Source organism: Ruditapes philippinarum, unplaced genomic scaffold (genome assembly GCF_026571515.1).
Source record: "Ruditapes philippinarum isolate M1 unplaced genomic scaffold, ASM2657151v2 ctg2803_1_1_1_1, whole genome shotgun sequence".
Classification (NCBI taxonomy): domain Eukaryota; kingdom Metazoa; phylum Mollusca; class Bivalvia; order Venerida; family Veneridae; genus Ruditapes; species Ruditapes philippinarum.
The window spans coordinates 6,371-16,232 of NW_026853955.1; positions in this window are offsets into that span (position 1 = coordinate 6,371).

Genomic DNA, 9,862 nt, shown 5'->3' on the forward strand with positions numbered 1-9,862 from the left:
TCATATTAGAAAGTCACCTTCCAAGCCCCAATAGACATTAATTTGGACTATAGCTCTTTGTTGGGACAATTTTGTGATCGAATTTGTCAGTTTGTACGTACTACGACCTGTTAACCTTGTTCATACGATAACAGGAGAAGGAATAAGTCCTGGTTTATTTAATTTGGAAGGGACATTGCCCATGGACAGTAGATAGCCTATAAGGTGAAATCCTTGTCTGATGAATAATTTAGAAGGGATAAGCCATAGTTTATATAACCCAGAAAGATCATTGCACCTGATCAGTAGATGACATCTAATAATTTAGAGGTCATTGGGTATAAAATCAGGGTCACAGTGACGCTAAATGTAAAATTATTGACAAGTCAATAAGTTGTATAAATGACACTTTAACAGGCTGGTAAAGTCGGGGCATCATTGTACTAGTTAATAAGGGAAATTCACATAAATGGTGTAATCTGATTGGTTATTTATCTCGTGGCCACGACTTAGCTAACTCGTGGCCACGACATAGTATCTCGTGGCCACGACTTAGCTATCTCGTGGCCACGACTTAGTAACTCGTGGCCACGACTTAGTAACTCGTGGCCACGACATAGTATCTCGTGGCCACGACTTAGCTATCTCGTGGCCACGACTTAGTAACTCGTGGCCACGACATAGTATCTCGTGGCCACGACTTAGCTATCTCGTGGCCACGACTTAGTAACTCGTGGCCACGACTTAGTAACTCGTGGCCACGACATAGTATCTCGTGGCCACGACTTAGCTATCTCGTGGCCACGACTTACTAACTCGTGGCCACGACATAGTATCTCGTGGCCACGAGTTAGCTATCTCGTGGCCACGACTTAGTAACTCGTGGCCACGACATAATATCTCGTGGCCACGAGATAAATAAAAACACACACATGTCACTTTTGTGCCACCGTAATTAACAGTAACGATATATGGTCATTGAATATTAGTCTCAATCTATTTTTAGACTGGGAAAATCAAATTTAGCCAGTTAATATGATACGACACCAAGTGCATATGATTCTATAAAAAGTTCTGTTGACTAGCCTACTGTTTGGACCAATGAGATTGCAGGTATATTTAGATCATATAATAATATTAACTACATGTAGTTATAAAAACATTCTGACGGGTTATATGACATTATATAAACGGTTAGTCGAGCCACAATGTCAATGTTGTAGAGTTATTAAGAATAATCAATAATTATTCGTTTATTAACATTTGTTTGTTGGGAATTTTCAAGGGTTGTCAACAGGAAAAAAATCCACATCAATCTCTATTTTTTTATGCAAAATTATATTTATAATTTATACAACAATCTTAAATCTCGGTACACACTTACTTATTTGTACTTGTTAGATTATATTCAGAACAAACCGTGATTATTTTTGTTTTGTTTAAGATGCCTATCCGAAAAGTAGTACACTCTTATCTAGAACTTGAACAAACATGAATGTGAACAAAGTAATAAAGAATAGCAACACAGAAAAACACTAAATTATTGAATATTTCGAAATTGCGTTTTAATTTTGATTTTTTACTTCATAAATTTCTACTTACACACGGCAAACACATTTTTAATTTCGACTAAAAATCCCTTGTAGCTAGTGTGACGTCATCAGTGTGACGCTATATGTCAATCTCAACGCAGTGATCTCCCCTTTATTCCTACGGAATCTGTGAGGAGTTCGGCTGTATGTAAAATCGGTGTACGGTAATGTTCTCAATGTCAGTTTTTGCGAAATTTGGCGAAAAAAGAGAGACTTGCACTTCTTAGAATTTACAGAATTTACAAATTATTCCTGCTTGGAGATTTTAAATTATATTAAGGCAGTGCTGGGCAAAGCTTAAATTACATTCAACTCATAATATTAATATGGTTTGGATCGGGAATTTGATCTAGATCTACTAAAATTTCATCGTCGCATACCCACCAAAAAAATGACTCTTATTACACTTTTAACGGTCTCTATTTTGGGTATGTGATAAATAGAGGATATTGAATAAGTGTAAGTTCATTACTGAATTTATTGCACTCGCCAGAGGCTCGCATAATATAATTTTATTCAACTTGTGCATAAATTCAGTATTGAACTTACACTTATTCAATATCCTCTATGTATGGGTTGTTTAAAAATTAATTATAATGTATACATTAATTTTAAAATTATCTTGTTTTTTTTTCTATTTTCAATCTATGCATCATGCACCTTATCAATATGTTTTTATAAACAATCCATGTTTTAGATTCTAGTTTAACATATTGGGGTGTATGTTAACTATGAAGTGCTTAAATGGTAATTTTATTTTATAAATTGAATTAAAAAATACTTAAAGTTTGTATTTTCTTTATAAACTATGCATTCATTTAACTTATAAAATGTATTGATAAATTAAATCCCAGTTTGGACACTAGTTCAACATATTGAAGTGTATGTTAACTATGTATCGCTGAAATGTTAATTATATAGCATTAACTCGTATATTGAATTTAATATATAGCATTAACTTAATCAATTTAACAAATCAAAATGTTTTTGTAGTTTAACACACAAGAGTCATCATTAACTACGTATTACTAACACATTGGTCATAAAAATATTTTGAACTTCATTTTTACTTATGAACAGTTTGTGATAAAATTTTAATTTTAATACATTGATAAGATGAGATGAGATGAGATCTGTTGATAGTGACACTAACTTTAGCTTTATTGCTTTATCTATTTTTTTTATTTTATTTATTTCATTTTTTTAATATAACTTTACATGTTAACATTAAATTATATCAAATTTTTATTTAACGTGAAAAAAGCTATAAATAGGCTGCATGTAATATAAAAAAGTATAGAATGCATTTTGAAATAAAATATAACAAAATACCTGACAAAAAAAGGTGGACCAAAATGTTGTGTATTGGCCTATGAGCGAATTGCACATGCACGCGTTCAAATTATCGTATATTTTTGTTTGTAAATTGTTAAGTCAGAATTTAAATTGTCGCTCTTTCGTTTTCGTTGCTTTCACGGTCTGTCGTTCCTCCTTTTGTTGGACAGTTTGGTGGTTTTTGTTGTCCAACTTTGTGTCATCTATTGTTATAACGTTTGCTACAATTGTTTTTTATATGAAAGCGTATTTGAAGTTTTCTGATTAATCTTTTGATTATATCATAATCTATTCTTAGACAATAAAGATGTCTGGCTCTGCCAGACATTAAACAATCAAATTTCTATGTTTGTATTTTAACTCTACTGAGGATGACACAAATTAACAAGGAGAAACATGTACCGTGGTAAAAGTAAAACATAAATTCATTTCCCAAACTTTTTCATGAAAATAAACATGAATATTGAGGCGTGCTGCTTTAAAATCCTAATAATTGTATATTATTAATTTCCAGCCCATATACTTATCATATATTTCAATAAAACTTACATATATGCCGTTTTGAAGAAAAAAGTAAATATTTATACGTCAAAAAATATACACAAGATAAAAAAAATGTGTTAGAAAAAAATCGCACATCCTTCAAATCACCTTGCAATTGATTCTATTTCCAATATTTTTCGCATTATCCTTTTTGTCAACAGGTCATCTATTAAACAATTATTTACTGGTACTTATTATATATTTTTCATCATATTTTTTCTTTTTCAACAATATAAACGCTTCATCTTCAATATACAAACACACTATGTGAAAAAATTTTAACTATCGCCGGTTTATTTATTTACAAAATATTTCAACAAATTCAAGCGTGGCACTCAGCTCTGTCGTATTTAAATGAGGTTAGCTATGAATATGAGAACCCGCATTATCCCGAATGACTCCGATTATAGCAAGGCTGGTTCAAAGCGCATTTATATACAGCATATCTGAGAGTAATTTTGTTTTCAAAAAAGCGTATATTTACTTTCATTGATATATATAACAACTAAATGTGTTAGGATTAACAAATATATATTTCATTTGTATTTTTAGGTGTTTGGAGCTCAAATCCTAAGTGTCGGTCACTTTAACGTTAAAAAAAAGACCTAAATGATATCGGGCCCACCGCACTGCGTTGCAATCGAATCCACCGCCGTCTGCGTTGTAATCATTTTTTGTCAATTCTTTTATTAAAATGGTAATATCAATTTCCAAAAGTTCCAAAATATGGTTGTTTGTGTAATTATCATACATACGATGCGATGCCAGTGTATCTAGGGTAGTTTTGAGTAACATATGTAGTGTTATAAACAAAATTAGGCAAAAGTGGCGTCCCCTCGTCAAACTGTACAGAAGTGTTTGCATAACTGGTCATGATTTGCACCCCATGCGTGTAATTAGTTGGAAGAGTACATATGTGGGCTCCAGTCTCACTAGGTGTTATCAGTAGAACATAAAACATAACGTACAAATAAGTCATAAACTTACCGGACACGCCAGCAAAAAAACTATCCGACAGCCATGTTTTTCCACCGCTTCTGCGACGAAATCTCCATCGCCGCACCGGTAGACCCACCGCTTCTGCGAAAGCTATGGCCAGTGTGCCCACGGCCGAACCATTAATATTTGATAACATGTTATGCTACAAGATTATCAACCGTGCGTATCTGACGATGCTAAACTTTGTGAAAGCTTATTCTTTTTTATAAATAAATCTACACTATCTGCTTAAGGATTGGGTATAGACGTGGAACCCTCTAATCACCCACCAGGACTCTGCCCTAGATCTGCATGGCGCCTTGAACTCCTGAGTATCTCTGAGTGTAGGGTCCTAGAGCTAGACCTGTGCGAGATTTTCTAAATAAACAATATGAGATCAAACACTCACCCTTCCCGCACCTTACAATCATTGGACATGATAGTTCCATAAGAAGCTTAAAAAAGTATAACAGTGCTCTAATCTACATGTCGATATTTTTACTATTGACTTTTAATCTATATAATGCAATAGATGCTTGTTTTTTTTTCACAAGAAAAAGATCACATATGTTTCAAATTATATCGCGGTGTTTGACATTTCAGGTTTTTGGCTGCATGTTTGCAAATGAAAAGATCAAAGCCAAGTGGTTAAATAATGTTTGTAGTTGACTTCTTTAAAGTTTGCTTAACCTTAACTGTCTATATCATCAGCTGGATAAAGCCTTGCCGGATAAACTTATCTACTGTATCTCCAGTCAAATACGTCATATGATGACGTCACATGTTTAGCAGCAAAACAAAACTACATATAGATGCTATTTTATCGGGGGAAAAGATGAATGAAACCATTTAATTATTCTAAAAACATGATTAAAAGCAGGATAAATCAAATACATAGTTGATGTCGGGATGGAGAAGGTTTATCCGGTTCGCTTCAAAAGTGAATGTTGGCTCGCTAAAGCTCGCCAAGATACACTTTCTCGCTCACCGGATAAACCTTCTCCATCCCGACATCAACCATGTATTTTCTATATCCATTTTTTCAATTTAATAGAACGTAAACATGTCCTTAAAATAAGTGATAAAAATATCAATGAAAGAAAAACAAACAATGTTTTACATGTGACCGTTTACTGTGTGTATAATATATCTCAAACTGTAATAGAACAGAACAGAACATAATTTTGATTTTTTAAACTTATTCCTTTACAGAATGCATGATAAATAATTGACAATAATTCCAACTTTAACTGAAATCTCTTAGAGTTTTTCGAAATTTACCATAAAGCATTCGTCACTTTCCGGCCATTTTCGTCATAGTCCGGTAAAGGATACGGCAGAAACAACACGACCATGCTTTGACTAAACTTACTTTAGCAGAGGTGATTTTAACATTCCAGACAATTTAATGAGCGTTTTATAACACTTAACTTATGAACATTTTTTTGTATAATTATGTATTTTTATCAAATGAAATTTCAAAAATTTGTCTAAACAATGAAATCTTCAAATCTTCATATCTTATTCTAATGCACATACACAGATAAAAAAACATATATCTATATTTCATGACTAATAATCGCATGTAATCTTTATAAACAATTAAAACTTCCCCAAAATTGCCCATTCAGGTGAATTCAAATAAGATATATTCATAACTGATATAAAAAAGAACAAAGTAAGATAATGAAAAATCTACTTGTTGGAAACAAAGCCTGTTTCCGCTAGAAACATAAAAACGGAGATAAAAGAGGTCAAAAGCCTTCTGCATGATTTTAAAATAACCAATCATATCTCCGTGAAATGTATTGATTTTAACGATATAAAAATATAAGCCTTATCTAAAATACCAACTAACGGTGCATTTAAGGATAGGTCTAAACAATCAGTAGGTATATGTATCACGTGATGTTTGGGCAAAGACAATATACATTAACAAAATTTAAAGACATATCGGCCTTGGTAAACATGGTTTATCAGATGCCAGATGATTTCTTCAAGTGTTCATGAATGCAGAAGAAAAAAAAACGATGCTTGTTAATGGAATAGCATACGGATAACCAATCCTGTTCTTTCTCTTTTGTATCATAGTCAAACATAAAAACACGTTCCCTGTTGTCACAATATGAAACCCCGGAGAAAAGTAAGCAATGCACGAGCATCTAAATATGATATTTCTGTCGCTTTCCTTTCTCTGCGTACAAAAAGTAACCCCGCAAAATGGAAGCCAAAATGGGCATGCTTGGCGTGCGGGTAACTAAAGTTTCACTCCAGTTAACATATGCTGTAATTTCGATTAATCGGCACATTTTTAACAAGAAAGGTCCAAACTATGATACAAAATTAATTACATGTTACTGATTAAGGGAAAGAATATCATTAACAATATCATCACCAGACAAAGTATTATCAATATTTAAACCTAGATATATTACAGAGTATGTGGACCTTACTTAATTAATTCAAGCGGACTTCTCCGCATATTACATCCTGGTTGCTCGAGTGCGAACAAGAAAAAAAATTGATTATTTTTTCATGACTCGAAAATTTCCTTCTACCAGTACTTTCAAGTACTTTGATTCAAGTATATTATAGAACATACTGAATCAGTAAATATATGATGCGGTAGAAAACCTTGAAAAAAATGTACTTGACAGTGACCTTTTTGACCTAAATAACAATAATAACATATGCAAATAACAAGTTTGTTTACGAGAGTAAGTATTTTAACCCGTTTAGCTGTGTCCACCAATAAGTAAATAATTAACTACATACATGTATATATCATATGCACGAGGGGCGGTCAAAATATATCCAGAATTTTGTTTGCTCTCAAAAACAATTCCACATCTTGAAAATTATCCAGTTAGCATACGAGACCTCGACCGTTCTACTCAGGTGCCCTTTAGTGCTTAAAATAAAGTACGGAAGGACACAGTACATGATGTATTTCTCCACCAGCAAAGCTCTAAAGTGTTTATATAAATTACTTAAGTGATGATATAGTTCAAAAACATACCTGTTTCACAAATAAAATGATCCAAATGTTTGTTTTACATTGGTCACAATAGTTGCCTTTTTATCTGCAGACAGCTGTTAAGAGGCCAGTCTTGAACATGCCTAGGGGTTCGAGTTAAGATGCCTAACCGTTACTTAACTTGTTGACTGCTACCTCAAATGCTACTCGGCAACTTTGTTGACTAAAGTTTCAACATTTGCCAGCTGTGTTAGGGAAACCGTATCAGCTGGACACTTGGTCCTTGGCAAATACTTGTTCTACCTCCTTCAAGAAAATTCGGGATTAAAAAAATCACCTTTTCTTTGCTTATTTCAAGGGTGAGGGTGTAGGCCTTGGGACGAGAGAAATGTTTAGGACTCAACATCACAATACACGCCATATGGCGATTTTCAAGTTTTACTTGTGAAGGAAGACCTCAGACCCATAGTTGCATCGTTTCAGGCAGAAACGGGCTCCTGAGTAGAGCATTGACGCTTCGCAAACAAGTTGGATAGCTTTCTCACATGTAATAACTAAAACTGGCATGGCTCAAACCTGCAGCGATAAGAAGCACAAGGGATTGAGATCAACGACTTTATCCACTCGTCCAATGGCATCCCGAGAACTCTGTAGTAAATTGTAGAAGCTTTAAGTTTGAACGGAATACACAAGTATCTGAAAATCCTTATAAAGTTTCTGCAAAATAGCCAACGCTTTTAACCTTCTGCAACTATAAACTTTATTACAGAGCGCCGTCCCTCTATGAAGTATACACACTTAAAATTAAAAAATGACTTAACTCTATGAATTAAAATGTTATCCTAATACAAGTTAAACGTGATTTATTTAGCAAGAAATTATAAAATTTAAACAGTACAATGGCCTTTACCTGCACATGACCACCATGACTATTCAGATACTCCACTATGATATTGGCCTCCTTTAAACTTAAACCCTTACTGCACTTAATACCTTACATGTACTTGTATTCTCACAATATATAAACAAAATCACTGTACCCTGTCTTGCGAGCCTATATAATTCATTGTGTACCCTGTCATGCGAGTAAAAGCACATGTTACTTCCGAGCACTGTCCCTTACTTGAGAGCCAATATATCTTAAGTTGTACCTTACTTGCGATAACAGGAAGAAGACTTGTTTATATATTGTGATTCTAGTATCTGGAAAAGACCATTCAACACTTTAAGTACATACAGGCTTGAATACCGAACAATGCAGACCACGACTTTGAAGTGGCGCCTGATGATGATCTGCTCTGTTCGCATGAGTAGATTCTGTAGCCAGCAACAAGTTAATATCAATTCAGATATAAGAAAGTCTTTTTCAGAAAGTGGAATACCTGATTCCCTGAACTCCTGATTGCAGATATTTTGTATTTAAAACACAATAAGACAAAATATATAGTCTTACAATTCTTCATAGCAGTTCACGTAAACAGCGGGTGTTGTTTGACTCAAGCAAAACAAGATACCCACGCTCGGCTACATAGCTCATCTGGTAAATTAGTTGGCAAGATCTGGCTCAATTTCGACCGCAATATAGACTAAGAAAACAAGTATTTACGGATACTTAATTTCTGTATATTTATTAATTATTTGGAAAAAATATCGATAATATTATACAGTCAAAAGTCACAGAATATATTTATTTATTGACCATTTTGCAACAGGTTCCTACATACGTTTAGAAAACTTACTTGCTCGTTATACACTTTATATAGATATAGACTACGAAACAACAAAATTATTATAAACAAAACATGGTGAATATGGATTAATATCATATATTACCTATGAGAAAATTACAAACTCCGACTTGGTAAATGTAGTTGTATATGCACGCTATTTCAATTTTAGCACCAATGTAAGTTATACGGGTTTATGGTGCATTGGTAATTTTGCGTTAAAAATATTTTTAAAACTAATTGATGGACCAGAAAATAAAATATTAGCAATTCAGTATATTTCACACTACATTTGTACACTACAGTTCAGTATGCCATAATAAAACATCAAAGGCGGCTTTCCAATATGTTTTTTTCCAGCTGTACTCGTCAAAAACAGTCATGTATTGTCCGATAGAACGTTAAATAATATTGAAAATATATAAAACATCAAACTCCATTCATTAGGAAAAAAGAAAGAAAAGAAATTGCCTCATAACTTGGTAGCAGCTTAACAACTGTATACCGGTATGTAGTTTATATTAGTTTGGTTTTACGTCGCACCAGCTCTACCTCAGGTGCCTCTCAGGCATGAATGGGCACGTGATTGTAAGACCCACCAACGTTTCCTATGCTAGCCAGATTGCTTCCTCGAGTGAAAAATTTAAAGTACCTGGCTGGTTTCGAACCCACAGAGATAACGGGCAAGAGATTCGAAGTCAACGACCTTTTAAAAAACCGTCACGATTGTC